We start from the raw sequence: 26,522 nt of genomic DNA, 5'->3' as shown, positions 1-26,522 counted from the left end.
TCTTTGGGTGGGATTTAATTACTACTTTTTTTGTGAAAAAAATGGAAAGATACCGAAAATTTGGAGGAAAAAAAAAACAAACACGTTTGTTAGTTTCTTTTAGAAAATTTGGTAAAATAAGTAATATTTCTCCTTCAATGATGGGCATTGTTGAGGCTGCACTGATGATCAGGGCCCCGATTAACTGTACAGGATTCCCCTGTGAGGAGATGCTGCTGATCGGCCCTCCTTCCCTCACACTCTGTCAGTGTGAGGCAAGGAGAGCTGATCGCCGGCATTTCCTTGCTTACATGTGATCAGCTGTGATTGGACACATGGGTAAAGAGCCGCGTCATTGGCTCTTTACCAAAATTGGGGTTGCATCATATTCCAGTGACACAGCACGCCCGCGATCGCCGTGCAAGTGCGGTGAGACTGGGACGACACCATATGATGTCGTCCCAGAACAACGGAGCATCCCGCCCGCCGTCACTTGTCTATACAGCGGGCGGGAGGTAGTTAATGTGGTTGTAGACCTTTAATATCAAAAATGAACAAAGCATATCCTTCTATAGTGTGTACTAGCCTGTCCATTTTTCTCTGCCGTCTCTTCCTTCTGCGATCTACATGCATCATTGATAATAGTCCAGGCCACCTCCATAGCATCCCCAGTGACAGCAGCCTTCCCTCCAGCACACAGCAGGGGTCTATAATTCCCTAAGATCCTGTGTAAAGAGGGATGTGTCGATTGGCACCATTTAGGTTTCAGGTTTCACTGAACTCTGTGCTCCATCTATGCAGTGTGTGACATCAGATCCCCACCCTCTGCCTTCTAGTGCTGAGAAAAATACTTTGCTCTGTGTATGTTAGAAGGATGTACAGAAAGATCTGAAGAAAAAACAACAGGTACAACTTATGTAGGAGGATTTGTTTCATCTCTATCACCTGAGGCCAGTCACTTAATGGTTATACTGTATGTAAGGGCTTACAACTGCCAGTGAGGGTAAATAATAAAAAAAAAAAATTTCTACCAGAACAGGAATAGAAGGGCAAATCTTCCGACAGAGACTCTTGTTCCTGTGACAGCTAAGAGTATATATCCCTCACATGAGAGCAAACTTCTCTCACTTACTTTTATGTCTACAAGATAGGAAGCGGCTCTCTAATGTGACAAATGGCTGCAAAAAAAAAAAAATTGTGGTTTTTACTTCCCCCGACTCCACCCAATACAAAAAAAGTTTTGCTTTTGGGTGTGCTTTAAAGGGGTTGTAAAGACAAAAATATTTTCCTCTTAAATTAAAGTCTGACAGTAGCTGATAAAGTAAAAAGTAATGTTTTGCATTATAACTAGTTTGATACCTGTTGAAATCGATCTGTTTTATTCACCTCCGTCACTCCTGAATCATTATTCTCACTGACTTCCTGGTTTGCGGTGCGCATTCATTCTTGCTACATCACGGTCTAATGGGATCTACAGTTGCCATTAGGCTTAGCCTCCATGCCTGTGAGGGATAAGAGAGCATCTTCACACAGGGCTGTAGTCATAGGGAGGGGGTGAGCACATTCTGCTTTCCACCATGCAAAACGGCTCAGATGCTGGTGGAAAGCAAGAAGAGGAGAGACAGGAAATGGCATTTTCAAACCTGGAATACTGTATTTTGGAGGTCAAAAGGAAAAACGAGGTAAGTGATATTTAAATGCTCTAGCTTACAGCAATCAATTGATCTAATAAAAAACGAACCTTTAGTGTTCCGTTAAGTGATCACAAGCAAGAGTTAAATTCAGCTGCAGAATACAGTAATGCGGGTTACTAAATGGAAGCAGAAAGCTTAAGTGACTTGTTTACAATGCTTGTAGACGTCTACACCAACATTCATCCTGTCATTAGTTCCTACAGCAATCATTAACACAAATTTTACATTTCCATGCCCTTGCAAGCACCAGTTTACGTGTCTGGTTCATATACAATTACGTATGCTCTTCTCTGTGCTTGTCCTGGTTCTCCATCTTGGTTACATATATTCAGCGTGAAAATTACAAATTGGATTTTTCCTGTGATGGTTATGTAGAACAGAAGGAGCCATTGTCATTTGCCAACTTGTCTTGCAGCACTTGAGTTCCGAGTTCAGTAGCCACTATATACACAGTTACACACTGTCTACATGGAGTTAGTACAAGTAAAAGTTTTCCTTCAAGTGTTACGATTTCTACTCATAATCTTCCCTCTGTAAATGTCATTCTTTATTCTGTATACAGCCCTACCAAAATGCCCTTGCCCATTGCAATGAATGAGAGGCGCTTCCGAAGCGCCGCAACACGGGCGTTTTTAACACCCCTTTTCCGGCTGCTATCGGGGGTTAAAAGCACCACGCTGACGGACGAAAATTGCCACTTAAAAAGAGCACTAAAATGCTGCTAAAACGAGCAGCGTTTAAGCACGACCGCCACCCCAGTGTGAAAGGGGTCTAAGTGGAATCCAAGTGGGCACTCTGCATCGTGTCCTCCGGGCACAGGGTGTGGGGTTGGCAGGGATGGGTTAAAAATCGGCAGTGACAATGCCAAACCCCTTCTCCGTAAATGTAAGGACACATCTGTACAGGCGACTGAAGGTGAAATAGCATTGTCACCCTTCACAGGAAGGCCCATTGACTGACAAAAACTACCTATATTTTTATCATGTGTATGAAGAAGTCCTGAACTGTGGTCTTGAAGTGGCAGTTCTTTTTACTACTAGGGGCTCTTGGGGGATTCAGCCATCTGTTCTTACTACCCATATGGCTTCCAACCTAAATTTTAACATTACAGCTGGACAGGGCTGTACACTTGCCATGGTCGTGAAGCAAAGGCAATTTTATTATTTAATGACTCTTATTATTTTTCCAATAGCAAGTGCACCACAATAATGGAAGCACTGGGTTACGAAAGAAAATATGTAAAACTGTGCAGTAATGATAAGTCCTCGAGTTGTCAGATTGGGTTAAAGTGGAGGTTCACCCAAAAAATCTATTTTTAACATTAGATTGAATGCAGTACTTACCGTTTTAGAGATCGATGTTCTCCCGCCGCTTCCGGGTATGGGCTGTGGAACTGGGCGTGCCTATTTGACTGACAGCCTTCCGACGGTCGCATACAGCGCGTCACAAGTTCCCGAAAGTAGCTGAACGTCGGTGCGCAGGCGCCGTATAGAGCCGCACCGACGTTCGGCTACTTTCGGCAACTGGTGACGCGCTGTATGCGACCGTTGAAAGGCTGTCAATCAAATAGGAACGCCCAGTCCCGAAGATCATACCCGGAAGCCACAGAGAACATCGATCTCTAAAAATGGTAAGTACTGCATTCATTTTAAAAAAAAACACCCGATTCTGCTTAGTAAAATTAACCTCAATCTAATGTTAAAAAAACTTTTTCGGGTGAACTCCCGCTTTAAATGACGTCAAATTGAAAATTCAGCAGTGTCAAAAATATCAAAAGAGGAATAAGAGGGTAGCCTAGAGTGGGCCCCAGTGAAAGGAGATTGAGGTTAGGGGGATTTGGAGGGGTGCAAAGGTAATATTAATCCAACCTGCAGAGTTTTGCAGGCGGCACCACCTGTCATAATCACCCATTGAGATAAATTGAAGCACACCACATCTGTGAGCCAAATGATTGGCTTGGGGTTGTGGTACAGTATTTTAAACCTGAAATGTGATTTAGTCTAGGTTCACATTGCTGCGGGTTAGAAATCATGAGAGTTTAGCTGAACTCGACAATTTTAACCCGGCAATGCAGCGAGACTTCGGGGGCAATTTGACAGTGCAGGAACTACTTTTGGGAATCGGGAATTCGGATGATAGTGCAGGACCAAAGAGGAGGATCGGGGCTTCTCTGTGCAAGACCATTTTTATATTTTATTTACCTTTAATATAAAATTAATGGGGAGACTGACATTACAGGCAGTGTGCAGGCTTAAATAGCCAACTGCACACAGGTTTAAAAGGCAGAACGATATAAAAAGATCTGCATTATGACAAAGACTTGTTAATGGAAAAATCTCAATCCACAGATGCATTGCTTGCCTGTAATTACCATAGTTGCGAGCAATTAACATCACTGTTTTTGTTCCCAGGGTATTAAAACATGCCTGCAATCCATTTACAGAGGATACAAACTGGTTTTATTACATGGAAAAGATCACTTTATATCTTGCTTGCCCATAAAACTAAGAGTAAAGAAAGAAATCGCAACAGAACTGTTAACTTCTGTTACATACAGAAGTTTTCCTCCTGAATAAAACAAGAGATCTCTTTATGAATGTTCACCCAAGATTCACTCATATTTATAATTGGATTCAACTGGAAAAAAAATTGTGATTTCTGGGTGAAAGTTGAGTGAAAACATTTATAAAGAGAGATTTCAAGTGTCACTAGCAGACCATAAAGAAAAACGCCAATTAAACGACTTGAATTTATAAATCAGATCATCCTTCTTTTCAATAATTTTTATTTAAACTTATCGAAGAGAGCCTGAAAGTACAAAAAACAGTATGGTCTTTCTTTGGTCAATCTCAGCATACAATACTGGTTACAAATCAAAGGAACTGTATCTGTCAATAGCATATAACCTCCAAGAAACCTTTTATGTGGACAGGTAGCTAAACCTTAAGTTACATGAATCCTAAACAAAGTACGAGTAACTTAATCACATTCTCCAAAGAAATCTAAAAATGAAAAACAAAAAGCAACTCTGAGGAAAACTCAAATAAGGACAAAGCTGTGTACGTGTTAGCAAGCAATTTACAACAACCCGTTTAACCACTTCAGCCCCGGGCCATTTTGCTGGTCAATGACCAGGTCACTTTTCGCGATTCGGCACTGCGTCGCTTTAACTGACAATTGCGCGGTCGTGCGATGTGGCTCCAACACAAAATTGGCATCCTTTTTTTCCCCCCACAAATGGAGCTTTCTTTTGGTGGTATTTGATCACCTCTGCGTTTTTAATTTTTTGCGCTATAAACAAAAATAGAGCGACAGTTTTGAAAAAAAATGAATATTTTTTTACTTTTTGCTGTAATAAATATCCCCAAAAAAAAATGTTTTCCTCAGTTTAGGCCTATACGTATTCTTCTACATATTTTTCATATTGATTGGTTTGCGCAAAAGTGTACAGCGTCTATAAGAACCCTTTCACACTGGGGCTTTTTTGGGTTAAAAAGTGCCTCCCCTGCAGCCCCAGTGTGAGAGCCCGAGTGCTTTCACACTGGGGCGATGCACTTGCAGGGCGTTAGAAAAAGTCCTGCAAGCAGCATCCCACTCCACTGCTCCTTCCCATTGAAATTAATGGGTACCGCTGGCATCAATTTACTGCCGATGGGCCCCACCCCAGTGTGAAAGGGGTCCAACAGTGTAAAATTGATGTCCCCTCAAATGAAAAATGTCCAAATGGGGCCCAATTGGCCATTTTCCCTCCCCGATGTCATGTGACTCGTTAGGCCGCGTACACACGGTCGGACAAAACCGATGAGAATGGACCGAGGTTCAAAATCAAACCGATGGCCCGCTGCCCGATCGGTCCAAACCGATGGTTAGTACAGAAAGCTAGTACGGCAGTGGTGTCGCGGCACAGCTAAAACCGACCGCTGCCCTACACCTTGCTCGTGTCATTGACCCTCTCCTTTGACCCTCTCCATTGACGTCTCTGACCCTCTCCTGTGTCATGTCTGCAGGCTCTGACCCTCTCCTGTATCATGTCTGCAGGCTCTGACCCTCTCCTGTATCATGTCTGCAGGCTCTGACCCTCTCCTGTATCATGTCTGCAGGCTCTGACCCTCTCCTGTATCATGTCTGCAGGCTCTGACCCTCTCCTGTATCATGTCTGCAGGCTCTGACCCTCTCCTGTAGTAGGTCTGCAGTCTCTGACCCTCTCCTGTAGTAGGTCTGCAGTCTCTGACCCTCTCTTGTAGTGTTTTGGGGCAGTCTGCTCCTCTTTAAGTTGCCTGCCGTGTTTATGCTTTGCTACATGCAGGGAGTGTTGCGTTTTTTTTTTTTAATAACAGATTAAATTACAAAAAATTGAGCTCTTCTGACTGCTTGAATTTTTTGGATGAAAACCGAGCCCAATAATCTTGATGCATCGCGGAATCTAATCGAATCGTGGACAGGATAATTGTATCGAATTGCGAGGTCAGTGAAGATGCGCACCCCTAGTGGCTATGCCACTTTAATGAGACAGCCAAACAAAAGACACCGGCAATGGCATAACAGGCAACTTGTTATAAAAAGGTGGCTGCGGAGACTCTGCCATCTGCTGAACAAGAATCTGTCAGCAGCAAATTCTCCACATTCATCTGATCTTCAGTACAGGCGGCACAAGTCTCCAACGCAAAGAGATCATCACATAATGAAGGTAAAAAGACACGCTGCCACTGGTAACAAAGGAAACCTTTAAAGTGGAACTCATTAAAAATTCATACTTTTTTTTTGTAGAAATATCTTAATTTGTCGTTTTATATTGGCTTTTATGATCACCTGTTCACAGAACCAGGAAAGGAAGAACCAATACCCCGAGCCAAGCAAGGTAATGCATTTCACAGCACACAACTTGCCAAGGGGCACACAGGGATGACCACATGAGACGGATACAAATCGGATTCTGTATTTAGCCATTTCAGAAGCTCCTGCTTTTTAATTAGATTGGAAATAAAGTGTCTTTACTTCTTGGAACAGAAACAATAAACCTTAGACAGGTTAGACGAAAGTGAATGTATTCCTGTGAATACCAGAGGAGACGGGCTCTATCTAGGTTAGCGGGTGAGGGTGGTGCAGCTGGCAGTCTCATTTCTGTTGAATGGAGCATTACAAGCAGAACAGAAGAATACTTTACAAGTCTAGAAATAGAACAGAGTATGAATATCGCCGCAGTCAGAAGCCATACATCTTCCCCGCCTACCGGAAAAATGACTGCTGCTTTATCTGCCAACACTCCGGGGAAGGCTTACTAACCTAGATGTAACATTCCTATCACCATTTATGGCTGAATCGATGTATGTTTCCATCCATCATACAGAGGCCTAGTGACTTGCACACGCAGTTTTATAACTGTAGATTTAGCACTACCTCTGAGGAAATGCCACTGTTGAATCAGATGCAACAAAAGGGGCCAACTGTTACATTTTTAGGGTGAATAGCGGGTGTATCCAATCAGATATAGCTGCTGTTCAGGTACTCTGGCAGCATATAGCCGGTAAGAATGAGCTCAGGCGTGTTCAGAAACGGCATGTGCAGAGCCTGCCAGAAAGTCTGCACTGCGCTGCGCTAATCACAGGCAGTGAGGCATTTCCCAATCTCTGCAGCCACGGATCTGGAAAATGTCTCACTGCCTGCGATTAGCCCAGCACCAACTTCCTGGCGAGCTCGGCAGGTGCCGTTTTAAAAAACGCCTGAGCTCACAGCAGCACACTGGACACAGCCCATGGGAACACACAAATACACACACACACACACTAACAGCCATTACACTGACCACAGCACACTGGACACAGCCCATGGGAACACACAAATACACACACACACACACACACACACACACACTACACACAAACAGCCATTACACTGACCACAGCACATTGGACACACCTTAGCCAGCATGCCAACGCTGGACCTTTCCATAGCCAGCACACTGGGCCCAGTAGACTGTTGGACCTTTCCTTAGCCAGCACACTGGGCACAGTGCACCGATGGACCTTTCCTTAACCAGCACACTGGGCACAGTGCACCGGCGGACATTTCCATAGCCAGCACACCGGTGGACCTTTCCTTAGCCAGCACACTAGGCACAGTACACCCAGGGATGGACTGGCCATTGGGACTACAGGGAGTTTCCCGGTGGGCCGATGGCTCAGTGGGCCGCGTTCAGTGACAGCGGCCTGGGAGTTTCTCACTTCTGCCTAATCTTGTCCCATAAGGGGGGGGCACCAAACTGATTCTTTGCCCCGGGAGAAATAATGTCTAGCTTCCCCACTGGTACTGCCTATAAGAGTACCAGTATCAGCCGTTCTACTCGAATAAAGTAAAACGGCTAGTGGCTAGGGAAGGGGGAGAGGGGGGCTTGGGTGGCCGGGGGGGGGGGGGGGGGGGGGGCGGTGCGGGAGTTGTCCGGCCGCTGTGGGAGAGACCTGTCAAAGTGGGCCAGTCTGGATGAAGTCCAGGGCCAAATTTTTGTCCCAGTCCAGCCCTGAGTACACCGGTGGACCTTTCCTCAGCCAGCATACTGGGCACAGTGCACCGGTGGACCTTTCCCTAGCCAGCACACTGGGCACAGTACACCGATGTACTTTTCTTTACCAGCATGCTGGAGCGCAAAGTGCAACCAGTGCACTGGACACAGTATACAGAAGCACACGGCAGACACAGCACATGGGAGCATACAGCAAAACTTGCAAACACACAGGAACATGTGAGCACACTAGACGCAGCAAACCCAGAACACAGTACATAGGAGCACACAATACAGCCACTGCAATGGACATAGCACATGTGGACACAATAGACTCACACACACGTCAGCACACAGAACATATCAAGCAAAATGGACACCTGCATGTTTGTAGAGGCTGGCCTCATCTCAAGACAAAAACCAACCAGAGTTTAGCCCTTTTAGTGAATACATCCAGACTAAAAATGGAATGTCCATTTGTTAATCTGTGGAGCTAATATTACAGCAGTCATTTTCTTTTCTGGCATGAGGTCAGCTTGAAAACTAGACAAGTAAATTTAATTATGACCAGACAGAGGACAATAAAATTATAGGTATCTAGTTGCTCAACAGTCGGAAATAGCTCCTGTCTACAGAAATATTAAATTATTGCAACGGCAAGGTGAAACTCAGAAGCAGAAGAATGGGTACTGCCCCAGTGTAAGAATATAGCAATTTAAAAATTATTTGCGTTGCATATACGGACATCTCGCTAAAATAAAGTATAAAAAGTGCAATAAAAAATAAAAAAGTAAATACCGGTCAAAACTAAAAAAGGAAGCAGTTAGATTCACGCAGAATGGAACCTACATGCCAGGAATTGTATCCAGGCATTCCTGTAGTGCACTACACCACTCCTTTTTGTTGGTGAACTACTTTTGCTCATCACACACATTTGATTTATGAAACATGCAGAGAAAGGAATTTGATAGCACAAGCCTCCAGAAGCAGGCCCACCAACTCATGCTAAAGATTCTGAAAATGCAATGGGAAGGATCTAGGGCCGAAACAACTAATCGATTAATTTCATAATCGATTAGTTGTCGATTAATCGATTACAATTTTCATAATCGATTAATCGGCCAGTAACATAATGTGGTTAAAAAAGCTCAGATTAGCCCTTTATAGTACAAAAAAGCAAATCGCTACTGTAAATATTACTTTCACTGTCCCACAGTAAAAAAAATTAACCCCTTACAGTAGCGATTATTTGCTCTTTTTGTACTTATTTTTGTTTTTTTAACCCCATTATGTTACTAAACATCTCAGGCCTGGGGTCACACCTGTGTTTTTTGGTGCTTTTTGCAGAAACACACTACAGTTCATTTACATGTTTTCCTATGGGACACGTTCACATCCATGATTTTTTTCCAGCTGCTGCGTATTTGGAAAGGGCAAGAACTTTTTAACGCAAAATGGTGCCATTTTGTTTTTTTTGGTTCAATATACTTCAATGGAAAAGCATGTAATGTGTTTTTGCGGCAATTTGTGTTTTGTAATCTGCCCAACAACAAATTGGCCCAAATATTTTTTTTTTTTTGCCTATTATCCGATTAATCAAAACAATAAATCGGCCAACTAATCGATTATGAAAATAATCGTTAGTTGCAGCCCTAGAAGGATCACATTAAAAACTCACCATAGGCCCCGAGTCAACAGGTTTGTGATATGTCCATGTCCCAATCTCTCTTTTCTTTTATTTAGAATGTGGAAGAGGTTTTTGATTGCTGTCTGAGCTCTAAGGCCCCTTTCACATGTGCGGACCGTATGTCCGCATTTTCATCCATCCGTTGCGGATGAAAACGGGACATACATTGGTCCCTATGTGATTGCGGGTGTCAGCGGATGACCATCCGCTGACACCCGTAATCACCCGCATCCGCAATGATCCGATTTTTCGGACGGAAGAAAATCCTATTTTTCTTCTGTCTGGCTGATCGGATCGGGTGAACACGGACATACGGTCCGTGTTCATCCGATCCCCCATAGGGGAGAGCGGAGGAAAGACAAGGCGGTCCCTGCACAGTGTGCGGGGACCGCCCTGTCAGCCGACGGCTCAGCGGGGATTTTACGGAGGATCCCCGCTGAGCAAAGCGGACACACGGAGGCGGATCATTACTGATCCGCCCGTGTGAAAGGGCCCTAAGTCTCCATTCACAATTGTGAATCGGGCCATTTGTGATTACCCAAGGGAGACTCAGAGGGGATCCATGAAAACAAGTGCAGATGCGAAGCCCCACTAAATGCAAAGTAAGTCTGAAAAAATACACACCAGAGCAGCGCTCTCAACAAAGGAGACTCCCAACAAACCTGAAGTAAAGTGGTGTCTTTCCGCTGGGTGCACAGGCTTAAGGGATCTCCATCCTTTGTAACAAGTATTTAGAAGAAAAAGGTAGCCGGCAGCTCCAGCTGCCGGCTACCTTTTTTTCTGAATACTTGTTACAGCAGATGGTGAGCCTGACAGTGCCTGCAGCTCTTCACATGGCAGCATTTACTCCGGTGGTCAAGCCAGGATTACATGTTCAATTCAACAAGTGGATTGGCCCTGGATGCAGACCGTCTACATCAGGAGGCTGATACTCAACAAATAATTGCATGGATCCCTGCTAAGTCTTCAGCAGGTAATTGCAAAATGGCCTCATTTGCAAGTGTGAATAGAGTCTATGATGCGAATTTCACCCTGACTATTGGTCCCTGGCACAGAAAGTGATGGGAAATTCTAAATTCTTTAGTTGTCACAGTTAGAGGTATCAGAAGGGAAATCATTCAATGGGGACACATATTCTAGTGATAACTAAGGACACTTCTTGCTTTGGGGACATATCCCCAAGAATAGCAGGCTCGTCTCTGGACAGTAAACCGCTTTAAAGTGGAACTTTACCCATAACAAAATTAATAAAAAATTATGTTCTTTAGCAAGGAACATACATTACCCATTAATAAGTATGCTACCAAAATGAGTGTGTGCTGTAAATGGCCTCCAGCATTGCTCCAGTTTCTTCTTGCTGAATGCTGCCATTTTGCTGAAGCCCAGAGCCCCAAGAACAACAGTAAATCTTTAGGTCTTCTATAGATCGTCCTCTACAAATTTGGCACAGTGCCCAAAAATAAAGAGAATTTTAAACAGTATAGCCACTTATTTTTAAGGTTTTACATAGCTATACCTACAAAAAAGGGCCAGTCTAATGCCTTGTATGCACGATCGTAATTTCCGATGGAAAAAGTCTGATGGAATTTTTTCATCAGATATTCAGAATGCGTGTGTGCCCCATCTGAGTTTTTCCGACGGACTTAGAAAGGGAACATTTTCTCTTTTTATCCCCCCGATGAAAAAAAAATTCTATCGAAAATTCAGTTTTTCTGTATGGAACTCCGACAGAGAAAAAAACATGCATGCTCAGAATCAAAATCGACGCATTCTCGGAAGCATTGAACTTAATTTTTCTCGGCTCGTCATAGTGTTGTAGGTCACCGCGTTTTGGACTGTCGGAATTTGGTGTGACAGTATGTATGCATGCATGCTTGAACGGAATTCCGGCAGAAAAATCCGTCTGAGTTTATCCCGACGGAAATTCCGATCGTTGTACGGGGCATAAGGTGATCTAGGAAAAAACTTTTTCAAAGAAATAAAATTTCTAACAGAAAAATCCCCGAAGACGTTATCCTGCGACGAAACGCGTAGGCGTGGCTTGCGTCCCGACACCATCTCGTCACATAGTAAGCAGGGACAGCGGGAGAATTCGAGGAGAAGACGACGAGATCAGCCGTTCGTATAGGCGGACGCCATACTTTCATGTGCATGCATTATCAGCATAAATGTAAGTGCATTACTTTTTAATAAATACCGCTGGTGAAGCAATATCACGCTATGGGGATTCCATTTCTTTTCTCCCTTCTGAGACACATTTTGAAGGTACTACCTAGGATCTAGGAACCGGACACCCCTCAGTTTCGTTGGGAGACTATAAAAATATCCTGTGCCCATACTGACCGCTGTAGTGGTCAATAGCTTCGGTAAGCAGACTACAATACCTCATCACTTGGGTGTTCCGTTTTGGTGGATAGATGGTTTGAATTATTTTGGATGTCACATCTTGAATATTGCATTGGCGATCCACATTGGATTTTTTTCACTCTTTGGATTTTCTATATCATTCACCACTATATGTGTATGGACTGCACTCATTCACATGCTGTGATCTATCTGGGTCTGGTCGCTACTGAAAATGCATTAGTGCCAATGACCAAAGCTTTGGTAAGTACACAGTCCCAGTTTGGGATGCAATCAGACTGTATAAAATATAAGATACAAAGGGACACAATTCTTCATGTCGTGTTACTGTGCAACATTAGCTACTTTAAAAAGGGGCCCGAAAAACCTCTTTTGCACAACTAAGTTTAAATAGATTATTAATGAACAGTATAGTATAGTATAGTCTGAAGTGGGACAAAGTTTTTAAGTGCCAACATTAAAGTGCAACCTATTACACCTTTTAAGTGAAATCACACTGCCACTTGAGAAGCTTGGTGCTATGATCACATTACAAGAACTAAATGGATGGCACACAGAGACGCATAGTGTCCCCATAGCTCAGAAAATCCCATTTTTACCTGCCGGCTACCAGGAATCAGTTAAATCAGTCAGGGAAAATAAATGTTATTATCGATGGAGCAGTAGATTAATCATTACATGAAAGCTCTGGGATTAGAAAATGCACCAGGGAGATGACCGGAAACTGGTTTACAACCAGACAGGATCTGTATATGCCTGCTGTGCAGTCATACTTCATGTAATATGAATGACTGTCAGCCTGGAAGTCATTGATTAAAGAAATAATGAATAGGAAGGTTTATTTAAAAAAAGAAAAATAACCCCTGAAGAAATGCTTTGTTTTACTCGCTGACTGATTGCCATAAGCAAGATCATCATTTTTTCTTTTGCTCTAGATTTGTTAAATAAAGCCCATATACATAAAAACATTTAAAATGCATAAAATCAAATGGCTAAACCAGGGTTTGACAAATTTGCTTGGAATCTAGGAGCCAGCTAAAAAAGTTAGGAGCCAGAAAACACGCTCCGTCCCGACGAGCTTGCGCGCAGAAGCGAACACATACGTGAGCAGCGCCCGCATATATAAACGGTGTTCAAACCACACATGTGAGATATCGCCGCGATTGGTAGAGCGACAGTAATAAGTCTAGCCCTAGACCTTCTCTGTAACTCAAAACATGCAATCTGTAGAATTTTTTTAAACGTCGCCTATGAAGATTTTAAAGGGTAAAAGTTTGTCGGCATTCCACGAGCGGACGCAATTTTGAAGCGTGACATGTTGGGTATGAATTTACTACTCGGTGTAACATTATCTTTCATAATATAAAAAAAAAAAAAATGGGGATAACTTTACTGTTGTCTTATTTTTTAATTAAAAAAAGTAATTTTTCCCCAAAAAAGTGTGCTTGCAAGACCGCTGCGCAAATACGGCGTGACAGAAAGTATTGCAACAATCGCCATTTTATTCTCTAGGGTGTTAGGATAAAAAATATATATATAATGTTTGGGGGTTCTAATTAGAGGAAAGAAGATGGCAGTGAAAAATAGTGAAAAATTACATTAGAATTGCTGTTTAACTTGTAATGCTTAACTTGTAATACCAACGGCCACCACCAGATGGCGCCAGCTCACACCTTTCAAGCCAAGTCGCCAGGACACTATTTCTAGTCGACATGGAGGGAGACCCCATGAGAGTAGGTGAACTAAGCCAGAAGGCCATGTCCACCCAAGACTTTCAGGGCTGGCCCGAAGACCGGCACCCTAATCATCACACACAAGGTGTACAAATGTGCACCAACAAAAAAAGACAAAGTGACAACACCGGGGTAAAATAAAAAAGAAAGTGGGGGAGAAGGAAGGTAGGAGATGCGAGTAGAAAGTGACCATACGACGTCTGGCCCTCCGGCCAGGAAACAAAAATTCCGCTGGTCCTAGCCAAAAGGCTCGGCCCTAGAGGCAGGTGGTAAAAAAAGTGTATGTGGAGATGTGACCAAGGTGCCACACTTGTAAGTGTCCCTCTCAAAACACTTGTGCAAGGTATGGCACCCCTAGACTGCCACTCCAGGGGCACTATCTCCACAGGCTTTTCAACGGACCCTGATCCCCGGCCCGGACCAGCAGCACCCTTCCCAGCCAGGAAGGTAGGAGCTCTGAGAGATTGGGGGGGGGGCTACGCCAATAGGCTACTCCCATCACTCCCACCTAATCACATTCGGGAAATACTAACCGCTCCCCCCAAGGGGAAGGAGGAGCAAGTGTTCTCTACCGAACAACTGACCGGGGCAGGCACCACCAAATCCAGGCCAAAGGCCAGGGTTCCGGCCCCTCAGCTTTGACCTCATGTTTCTCCGTCCAAATCAGAAGGCTTCCACCTCCACGCCAGCAGGTTTTGCATCTGCCAACCGCCATCCCTTTCCACCTCGTTGTGTACTTAGGATGGTTAGCATAGCACCACCTACTGGCAACTGATAAGAACAGATACTACACTTGATCTTAGCCAAAAGGCAGAGAAGCAAAGTTTCTGCATGCACACTGCTCTATGCACAATACAAATCCCATAGGCCCCAGTCCATCTCCGGAGTAAGGAAGAGGGTGCCTAAGCTCATACTTTTAGTGGGATCATGGAGAACGAAGATATCTAACCTCTAAACAGGAAGTTAGATCATAGCAGCAAAAAAAAAAAAAAAAAAAACATTAGGGTTGCGCCGATACCGGTACTGATACTACACATTTGCCCAAGTATCGTTACTCGCGCAAATGCGCCGATACCTGAGACTGATACCTTAAGGTTCGGCTCTTTCATCTGTCATTGCGATTACCCGCTGACAGATGAAATGTATACAAAAGGATAGTGCAGGCATTAGTTGTTAAGGAGAGGGGCCGCCGCGTCCTCAACAACCAATGACGTTTCAACTGCCAGTGCGGATTTCCCCTCCCCGTAGAGGACCCGTGCCAGCTCCGCCCCCTCCCGCGCTAGCTCCACACCAGCTCCGTTTTTTGTATCCTCTGGTATCCCATGTGCTTCTCCTCCTCAGGCTCCTCTGCAGGCGGCTGTGGGGTGACAGATTTGTCTGCCTGGTGTGTCCCACACTGAGCCAGGCTTTGATGCTGCAGAACCTTGGAGGGGGAGGGCAGGTCTGCTGGGTGTTATAGTGCAGTGATTGGGTTCCCACCCCCTCAAAATTTGACGCGGGAACGACGGCCATACCCAAACTAGGATACGCCTCATATAGCAGGGGTAACTATACGCCGGAAAAAGCCGAGCGCAAACGACGTAAAAAAATGTGCCGGCCGGACGTACGTACGTTCGTGGATCGCCGTATCTAGCTAATTTGCATACTCAACGCGGAATTCGACAGGAACGCCACCTAGCGGCCAGCGTAAATATGCACCGACGGCGTACTAAGACGTACGCCAGTCGGATCGCTCCCTCATTCAATACAAAACAAAGATACGACGCGGGAACTTTGAAATTACGCGGCGTATCAATAGATACGCCGGCGTAATTCGTTTGTGGATCTGGCCCCTAGTACACAGAACGTACTGACCTTGGGAGAAGAAACTAAGGATGCAGTGCAGGCCAGACGTCTGCTTCCTAGAAACCAATGACATCACTGGCACAGGACACAGACAGAAGCATTGCTTGGTGCACCATAACAACCAATCAACACGATTATGTGAATAAAAAAAAAAGAAAGAAAAATGATACCCATGATCCCTCAAGCAACTTGAATTCCTTTTTGGTGGCACCCTGGTTGGCAAAGGCTGGCTTAGTGGACAGATTTTTAAAATCTTGAAGTACAGAGGTTCGCACTGAGATCCATTTTGCTTGTAATGCTGCTCCACAATACCCTTCCACCAGAAGGCGGTGCAACCTCGATAAAACACAGAAGACAAGCTGGAGTGGGTAGAGATAAAAACATGGGTACCTTATAACGCCACATACTAAAAATAAAAAATTCTATAGACATTGCTGACCTATTCTGAAAATGAAGGCCGTCAGCCTGTGATTGCGATCCAACACCTACAATACTCTGTCACGGACCCTGTCACTTCTCTTGCTCCATGCTTGTTCCAGGCCTGTGACTTAACAAGTGATAAAGCCAGAGACGGCCAGGCAGCTAGCATCTTCAGCGGAGGTCATCAATGACAGCCACCATATTCCTCTGGATACAGATCACTATGACCCCTTAGAGAAAAAACGCAGCCATTTCAATCAATGTCACTGCGATTACATATTTATAGGAAGGAACTGTTTCCAACATCCTGCGTTTCTCAGGCCCCTAAACTCTGGAAAGTCTTTGGGATTAATGACAGTAACACCATAGAGGGAAAGGGATCAGGCAGACGTTGCCAGCAAACAATACAATATACATTATTTAAAAGCAAACTTAAAGATTAGCAATCAGATTATGCTTACAATATGGAGGATATTTCAGGAGCAATATACAAAAATGCTTAGCACTCAATAATAATATAACCAAGATACACACAGAACACTAAAAACAAACATCATGCCAGATCCTTAATGTATTAGAAAAATACTTGCTGTGCCAACAGACCAGAGAGATTTATTTAGCATTTTAATTGGTCTTTGAAGCATAGCAGGTACGTATTCTTAAAGGGGTTGTAAAGGTACAATTTTCTTTCCTAAATGGCTTCCTTTACCTTAGTACAGTCCTCCTTCACTTACCTCATCCTTAGATTTTGCTTTTAAATGTCCTTATTTCTTCTGAGAAATGCTCACTTCCTGTTCTTCTGGCTGTAACTCCACACAGTAATGCGAGGCTTTCTCCCTGGTGTGGAGTGTCGTGCTCACCCCCTCCCTTGGACAACAGGAGAGTCAGGATGCTCTCTACGTTGCAGATAGAGAAAGGAGCCGTGTGTTAGTGGGCGTCCTGACTCTCCTGTAGTCCAAGGAAGGGGGCGAGCATGACACTCCACACCAGGGTGAAAGCCTCACATTACTATGTGGAGTTACAGACAGAAGAACAGGAAGTGAAGATTTCTCAGAACAAATAAGGACATTTAAAAGCAAAATGGAAGGATGAGGTAAGTGAAGGAGGACTGCACTAAGGTAAAGGAAGCCATTTAGAAAAAAAAAATACCTTTACAACTCCATTAAAGCAGAACTTCACTCTCTCCATCAACCTAACTTCCCAATGTTTATCTTTGCACTACAAGAGTCTGATGCAAGCCTGTTGGTGACACGACAGAGGATTGCCTTTTACCGTTGCATCTGGCCACTTGCCACTCCTACCTAGACATGATTAGGCCACAGATAGAGGAAGATCTGCCCAACCTAGTCTAGCAGGATGGAACTCCTCCTCATTTCCACTGGAATGTTCGCCGATAACTGAATGATACACTACCAAAACATTGGATTGGCTGTGCAAGAAAGAACAATCCACCAATGGCGCGCTGGTCTGCGCAATTCCCAGACAGACCCAACATCAGTGTTCATTTTTACGTCAAATTTCGATTCAGAATTAGTCTTAAGGCCCGTACACACGATCGGATATTCCAACAACAATTGTCCGAGGGACACGTTTTGTTGGATAATCCAACCGTCTGTATGCTCCATCAGACAATTGTTGTTGGATTTCCGACAACAAATGTTGGCTGTGCATGCTCTCAAATTGTCCGACAACAAATGTGTTCCGTCGGATTATCCGATCGGGTGTACACAAATCAGTCAGACTAAAATCTAAAGTACAAACACGCATGCTCCGAACCAATGCTAAACATCAGAAAATAGCAGAAGTTGCCCAAATGGTGGCGGTAAAGAGCTAAAAAAAACAAAACGCGTAATTTGGTGTATGTTGGCTGAAAATGTTCTGCCGTCTGTATGCAGAACAAGTTCACGGACAACACCCTTCAGACATGGACTTGTCCAATAGAAGTCCGATAGTGTGTATAGTCTTTTGACTAAAATGCCTTTTTAGTTTCAGTCGTATTTTAGTCAACTATAATTTTATGGGCTTACTTAAATTGTAATGCATTTTTGAGCATTTCTCATAATTTCCAAACTCAATATATACTCCTGGAGTAAAAATCAAATAACATGAATTTATGGTATTAAAGGTCTGAACATCACTACTGACACAGATTTAGCTGTTGATACTTTATATTGTCAAAAGTTTTGGGACACCTGCCTTTACACGCACATGAACTTTAATGGCGTCTTAGTCCGTAGGGTTCAATATTGAGTTGGCCCACCCTTTGCTGCTATAACAGCTTCAACTCTTCTGGGAAGGCTGCCCACAAGGTTTAGGAGCGTTTCTATGGGAATGTTTAACTATTCTTCCAGAAGAGCATTTGTGAGGTCAGGCACTGATGTTGGAAGAAAGGGCCGACTCATAGCTTCATAGCCTCCACTCCAATTCATCCAAAAGGTGTTCCATCAGGTTGAGGTCTCAGGACTCTCTGCAGGCCAGTCAAGTTCCTCTACCCCCAACCTCGCTCATCCATGTCTTTATGGACCTTGCTTTGTGCACTGGTCCAAATCATTTGGTGGAGGTAGGATCATGGTGTGGAGTTGTTTTTCCAGGGGTTGGGCTTGGCCCCTTAGTTCTTAGTTATATTCCAAGACATTTTGGACAATTTTATCTTTGGGGTGGCCCCTTCCTCTTCCAACGTAACTGTGCAAACTAAGTGGACCTTGCTTTGGGAACTGGTGCTGGCACTCTTGCCCCCCCCCCCCCAGAGTGCCCTTATAGCAAGCCGCTCTCTTCCGAGCCTCGCTAAGTGTGTCCATAAGACACATTCACCTTATAAAGGCTTGGCCCCACCACCCACTCTCATCACTGGCTCCGATTGATAGCAGCGGGAGCCAATAGTTCCTGCTGCTGTATATGAGCCAATGAGGAGTGAGAGCCTTGGCTCTCATGCACATTGCTGGGATCAAGGTCAGGAATGTATGGGGGGGCCTTTGGGGGAAGCTGCATATGGAAGGTTTTTTATCCTACAGTATAGCATAAACATGTGCAGCGGGTGTTTCAATCACTGCATGCTAGGGGTGCAACGGATCAAAAAAGCTCACGGATCGGATCAGCAAAAAAAAAACACAAAGACAAATCTTGTTACACCCACTGGAGTTTTAGATTTCACAGTTATTTTCAACACAAAACTGAGCTTATGTGTTTAAATACAGTGGCCCAGATCCACAAAGAACTTACGGCGGCGTATCTATTGATACGCCGCGTAAGTTCTACGATGCGCCGGCGTATCTTTGTTTTGTACCCACAAAACAAGATACGCCTGAATGTGGGCTATATCCGACTGACGTACGTCTTATTACGCCGCCGGATCTTAGGTGCATATTTACGCTGGCCGCTAGGGGCGCTTTCGTTGATTTCCGCGTAGAGTATGCAAATTAGCTAGATACACCGATTCTCGGAACGTACGTCCGCCGGCGCATTTTTTAACGTCGTTTGCGTAAGGCTTTTTCTGGCATATAGTTACCCCTGCTCTATGAGGCGTACGCAATGTTTAGTATGGACGTCGGGCCAGCGTCGAATTTTCCGTCGTTTACGTAAAACGTTCGCGAACAGGGCTTTGCGTAAATTACGTTCACGTCTAAAGCATTGACTATTTGCGACGTGATTTCGAGCATGCGCACTGGGATACCCCCACGGACAGAGCATGCACCGTTAAAAAAAAAAACGTCATTTACGTGGGGTCAAGCGGAATTAACATAAAACACGCCCACATCTTAGTCATTTGAATTTCGCGCCCTTACGCCGACACATTTACACTACGCCGCCAATTCTTTGTGGATAAGGAACCTCCGCTCTAAGTTACGGCGGCGTAGTGTATCTGAGATACGCTACGCTGGCCTATATATGCGCCGAATTACGTGGATCGGGCCCCGTATATGTAAATCTGACGGACTGTTTACATGTTCAATTTTAAAAGCAGCAGCAAACCTGCAGACCTTACATGCTTGCTAATGTGAAAGAACACCTCTGATTTTCACATTTAACTAAATGTGAAAATCAGAGGTGTTCTGTCACATTAGCAAGCATGCAAGGTTTGCCGCTTTTAAAATTTAACAGTCTGTTGGATTTCCAAATACTGTGTTTAAGCACATAAGCTCCGTTTTGTGTTGAAAAGAACTGAAATCTAAACCTCCGTTGGGTGTAACAAGATGTCCGCTTGCCCCCTTCTCACTATCATTACCGTGCAGGAGTGTGGGGTGGAGCAAGATGGCGGCGACGAAACAGCCACCCCCAGGTGTACCAAGATGGCCACCGCTCCGGAACTAGGCCGAAGCCGGGGACTTTCCTATGGCCGAGGCTGCGGAGCACTCCGCGGATCGCGTGGTGTGCTGATCCAAACAGGGTGACCCATTCGGATCACGGATCGGTGACGATCCGTTGCACCACTACTGCATTCCATGCCAATTCCCCCTATTGCCGTGTTGCACGTTCTCGCAGTGTTGCTGGCTTCCATCTTCTTCCCCCTGGGGAGGTTCAGAACGGAGAGTTAGGGAAGGAACTGGTATATATGTAAATTACTGCCCCCCTTTTTTCTAAATGAACACTCACTCACTGTGTTCCTTCATAACTAAAGCATGGAAAACGGTTTACTATGCTTCAGTTAGTGAATCAACAGGAAGCCGCTCAGCACAGAGCACTTTCCATTCACACTGACCAGTGCAGATGAGGATGCAGCGAAAGGCTTGTGTGTTTGAGCTTTGGGATGCACACCTATGCTGCAAAAAAAGAAGGGCTACAATTAGTATGAGCCCAGAATTCTACTTTAACTCTGAGCCAGGTAATTAGCCAATTTACAGTACAAGTACATACAGTGCAACCACTTGCTAGCTGATGGATTTCACTTTTCTTGAGGAATGCACTCATAAGCAGCCATTGCTGAGGTTTGACACCTAGCAAGGAATCCTACCTAACAGGATAGACTGTACAGATTATTTCTCCTGTGAGGACAAGCAATCCAGACCAAACCCCAGTACACCATGTGGCCTACAGTCACATTCCAAAATGCGTCAGGCGTAAAAAACACCTGCCCTTATTTAAAAAAAAAAAAAAAAAAAAAAAAAAAAAGAATGTATTCTGCACTACCTGCTCATCTCTCATGTAATTCCACCAAACTAAAATATTACCAATTAATTTCAAGGAAAAATATAATAGGACCTGAGCAGGTATCCCCGCACAAAACAAAAAGCAGCTTAGGGCTCATTCACAAGAACACAGGGAGCCATGCGTTATAAAAAACTAAATGTCCAATCATATATTGGTTTCCAGGCAGTATTTCAATTATTTCTATCCTACTAATCCAAACAATCTTTTAGTGTAAAGATCCCCAAACATTTACTGCCTTGAATTCTGTGACGTGTTCACTATGCTCTGTGAGTAGCACTGCTGTGTCAATCATATCACAGAGCCTGCCTTCTGACCTACAGAGGTGCTGAGAGAAGGAGTTTCAGGAGGCGGAGTCAGTATAGGAATCAGAGCTTGCAAACAGCAAGGTACCATGGGATATGTAGTCCTTAGAAATAGAAAGAAACAGCTGAAAACAAACTGCATAGCATGCAGGGAATCCAGGAAGTTGTGAAAAGAGACGGTGCATTGCCATGCAACGGCAGAAACTTTTGGCAAATCAAACTATTGCTATTACAATACTGATGTTGTTATAAAATTAAAGTGTATGCTGGGAACATAGATTCCCTTAAAAGCAATGGATGTGCATTGTGCACATTTCCAAGCAATGTAGTAGAATTACACTGCACGCCATCACATTCAATGCAATGTAATTATAAAAGCTGAGGACATAACATTAGAGAAACAAGTGGAAGCATTTCAGTCCTCATGATGTAGGGGAACCTGTTCTCTGTGTTCTGCACAGATTGGCATAATTAGAAGAAAGCTATTTAGATTAAAAAGCCCAATTATATTGGTGTACTCCACCATCTCTTCACATTTGACGGGTAGTACCAGGTGACCATTTTGTGAATACATGTGTACCCAGGCCCAGATTTCCCACAAGGCCACCAAGGCCAGGCCTTGGGGCGGGAGAGCCCCAAGGGGCGGCAGCGGCATGGAGTCCCCTGACGCCCAAAACATACAGTTAAGGGTGGCAAGTTGTGGGGGAATCCGCTCGCTAACAAGTGATTGCAGAAATCACTTGTAAAATGTGTGCTCCCGTCCTCCCCTCTCCCACCCCCCACATACCTCTCTCTGCTGGCTCTGTCTTTGGGACTCTGTCCTCCCCTCGGCCACCGAGTCTGTCTCCTGTCCCTGCCACCGATGTACACAGTGAGAGGGGAGAGCTGTGCTCTTCCCATCTCAGCTGTAACAGGAGTTCTAGCACAGTGCTAGGACTCCTATTTTGGAGGGGACAGGATCAATAAAGAGAACCTGTCACCTCCAATTGCCATCACACATGGAATTGTTTTCTCCTGTGTGATAGCAATAAATTTAAGTGAAAAAAAAAATAGAAAATAAATACATAAATAAATAATAAGAAATAATAATTAAAGTAATAAATTAAAAAGTAAAAATAAGAAAAACAATAAGAAAATTATACAAAAACAAAAATAAAAAAAAGTAAACGACAAGCTACAAATAAGCTACAAATAAAAAATAAATAAAAAAAAGTGATAAAAAAGTAAAAAAAAAAAAAAAGAAACAAAAAATATTTGAACTAACCATTTGCCATTCCCTGTTGATTTTTTTCGGTTGGCAGGGAGGGGGCGCATTGCGGAACCTGGCCTTGGGGCGGCAGGGAGAGCAAATCCGGCCCTGTGTGTACCATGACACATCCAATACATTCAACTTTTCAGGCAGTATTTTAGTGGGCATCAATAAAGCCGGAGTATGAAATGGGTACAGTGGTTTAAGGTTGCCGGGTTATATTAAGAGGATGATAGTAATAACTGATTGCAATGTCCCCCACGTGTCATAGAACAATAGAAAGGCCACAGTGATCATTACATTCCACTCCATCACATCACTAACAAGCCCCAAGACTGACAGGGGTCTCAGCCGTTTCATAGCTCCATGCTCATTCGCGCTCCGCTAGGCTATTTTTACATATTTGTGTTTTGCAGTCACTTGGAAGCAAATCATCGATTCTTCTTGGGCTGCTCCTACCCTTATAGTTAGACAACGCAGAGCGTTCCACTTAGTACAGTGCTGCAAGCACAATTAATCACACCAAATGCGGAGACTGCTGTGTCATGATGGATGATGACAGACACTGACAGATGTCTGGAAGGTTCTCTGCAATTCAGAGCTTCTTTCCGCACCTATGCTGTATTGGAAGATCCACTGGGTTCATTTAAAGGGAAACAGTAGTTTGTTTTATTTTTTTTTTATTTTTTTAAGATACTAATGTGAAAGATCATCGTGATGTTAAAACTTGTATCACTTTACTGGTGGCTTAGTGGTTAGCACTTCCGCCTTGCAACACTAGTCGCAGTTCAAAACCTTTTTAGGTCACTATCTGCATTGATTTTGCATGTTCTGTGTGGGTTTCCTCCTGCACTCCAAAGACATGCTGGTAGGTTCATTGGCTCTTGTCTAAACTGACCCCAGTAAGTGTATTTGAGTTAGGGACCTCCAATTGTAAGTTTGAGGGCCGCGATTGATGTGACTGTACGGTATGAAAAATAACTGAAAAAATTATCAACACTAGATTAATACCTGTAATAAACAAATAAATCTTGTACCTACATTTCGTTTGTAACCTGTTGATGGAAAGGGGGGTTATATTACTCTCAGAATATTCACATTACGATGTCCATTTATGAGAAATTACCGTAGTTGGGATGAATATGAAAAGCATTCACCCATCCTTGACAAAGGATTCTTTATTTCAGTGGATTTGCAATGACTATCGGGTCCATCTAGTGGTCATAATGCAGTATTTTTCATGAAAAAAACTCAAACTGAAAAAATAATGCATTATGGCCAATAGGTGGAGCTGACAATTTTTTATAAATAGACCCCTACGTGTGCCGACACAACGATCCCAGCTATGAAAGGGTTCAAGCCACACTTACTGAGTATTCTGAAAAGCTGACCTTACTAGGCTATTACTGCAGCTACCCTTTAGAGAGGACGCAAATGTTTTCACAATGTGTCCCAGTATCTGGACCTACAAGGACCTGTAAAGAGAGCTTGCATTAGTGGAGCTGGGCACAAGATTTAACTCTGACAGAATTAAAGAATTAAAATTAAATAGAGAACAGGCTGGGGCTTAAAGTGGACCTTCACCTGCTAGACGCACTAGGCATTACTGCTTTCTCCCCCTACGCAAGCTAAAAAAAAAAAAAAAAAAAAAAAAAAAAAAAAAGAAGAAAGAAGGCGAAGCTAGATATATATATATATATACACACACACACATACATACATACATACATACACATATTTATTTCTTTATTAGGGTTGTCCCGATACCGATACCAGTATCGGAACCGATACCGAGTATTTGCGGGAGTACTCCCGAAAATTCCCCCGATGCCTGAATAGAATACTTGTACCCCCCGCTGCCGTGTTAATCAGCGTGCGGGGAACATTACAGGCAGCTTTCGTTTGAATAGCTGTATTCCCCGCCGCACTGTGTATAAACACTCCCCCTTGCTCGGGATTGGACAGATCCGTCCAATCCCGAGCAAGGGGGAGTGTCTATACACGGCGCGGCAAGGAATGGACAGCTATTCAAACGAAAGTTGCCTGTAATGTTCCCCACACGCTGATTAATGCGGCAGCATCATCATCTACTAGGTATGGGGGACATGGCTGCAATATATGGGGGGACATGGCTGGATATATGGGGGGGGGCATGGCTGCAATATATGGGAGGACATGGCTGGATATATGTGGGGGGACATGGCTGGATATATGTGGGGGGACACGGCTGGATATATGTGGGGGGACATGGCTGCATTTGGGGACACATTTAAAAAAAAAAAAAAAAAAAAAAGTATCGGTATTCGGTATCGGCGAGTACATGAAAAAAAGTATCGGTACTTGTACTCGGTCCTAAAAAAGTGGTACATATATATACATATACAAATTCTCTGTTCACCCCACACCCAGGCTGCCATCCTTGCCTAGGATTACTTACCATTCACCGCAGTGGAAGAAGGGGGGTCTGCGCACCTAAGGCAGCCCCGGCTGCCTGGACCAGGGAGGGGCAGCCAGCAACCACTCATGCAACATGCAGCCTATCAGCCCGTGTGTGACAAATCCAGCATTTTCGTTCACCTAAAGAGGCAGAGGTGCAGCATCCAGTCTTGCCAGCAGCCCATCAAAAACTATGACAAACAGAAATACAAAGTGGCTGGGGCAAAAAACGAAGTTTCGGGGGACACTTCCCTAAACACACACAGCCCTAAAACATGAGTAGCGCCCTGTAGAGCTTCTAGCCAGTGCATATTTTAGCCTGTCAATGATGCCGACAGGTTGCAGGCAGCAGGGCTGGACGATGTACCTGCATCTCCCCAGAACACGAAAACCCCGGGATGTGACCCACAGGAGCTAAACGCCCATTGTGCATGAAGACTTATCGACTTGTACTATGTATGTATCAACTGCAGTGACAGAAAGAATCACAATTATGCACAGCCCATTCATAACTGCTTAATTAACCCATAATAATATTAAAGCGGAGTTCCGGCCACAATTTCACTTTTTAAATATAAATACCCCTGTAATGCACAAGCTTAATGTATTCTAGTAAAGTTAGTCTGTAAACTAAGGTCCGTTTTGTTAGGTTGTTACAGCATTTAGACACTTTATAAAATAGAAATTGACTGGAGCCATCTTAAGTGTGGGCATCATGAAGCCAGACTGTATGACTTCCTGGATTTCAGCCTTGCAGATCTCGCACATGCTCAGTGCTGCACAAGCAGTGTCAGATCAGGTTTCAGCACCTGTGCTGTCCAAGTCACATGATTCTTTGAGACTGGGGAGTGCACAGACTCCTGGAAAGTTACACCCACTACATTCCCAGGAGTCTGTGCGGTGTAGGTTAGGAAGCATTAAGCACCTAGGTGCAGGAAGTGGGAAGATCAACTATTCTGCCTAGCAACAACACTTTGAAGGCATCTAAAAAAAAAAAAAAAAAATCGTAAAGGACTAATGACAATGATGTAATGTTATATTTATGGGTGGAACTCCACTTTAAATGCTACAACAAAAAAAAAATTAAATGTAGTAGGCTGCCTAACAATACAGATCATGGCATAGAAATGCAGCATGTATAGGTAGAAGTGCACTGCTGACTGCAGAGGATA

General features: G+C 43.9%; 1 protein-coding gene and 1 pseudogene across 6 annotated transcripts in view; both read right to left on the bottom strand.

The window, feature by feature from the left end:
• PRKAG2 (protein kinase AMP-activated non-catalytic subunit gamma 2) overlaps positions 1-26,522 on the bottom strand; it is a 389,724-nt gene that overhangs the window by 53,221 nt on the left and 309,981 nt on the right. The window lies entirely within an intron of this gene.
• LOC120942217 lies at positions 14,641-14,776 on the bottom strand (annotated as a pseudogene).

The sequence above is a fragment of the Rana temporaria genome, chromosome 5, assembly GCF_905171775.1.
Source record: "Rana temporaria chromosome 5, aRanTem1.1, whole genome shotgun sequence".
Taxonomy (NCBI): Eukaryota; Metazoa; Chordata; class Amphibia; order Anura; family Ranidae; genus Rana; species Rana temporaria.
This window is presented reverse-complemented; position numbering and strand designations above follow the sequence as displayed.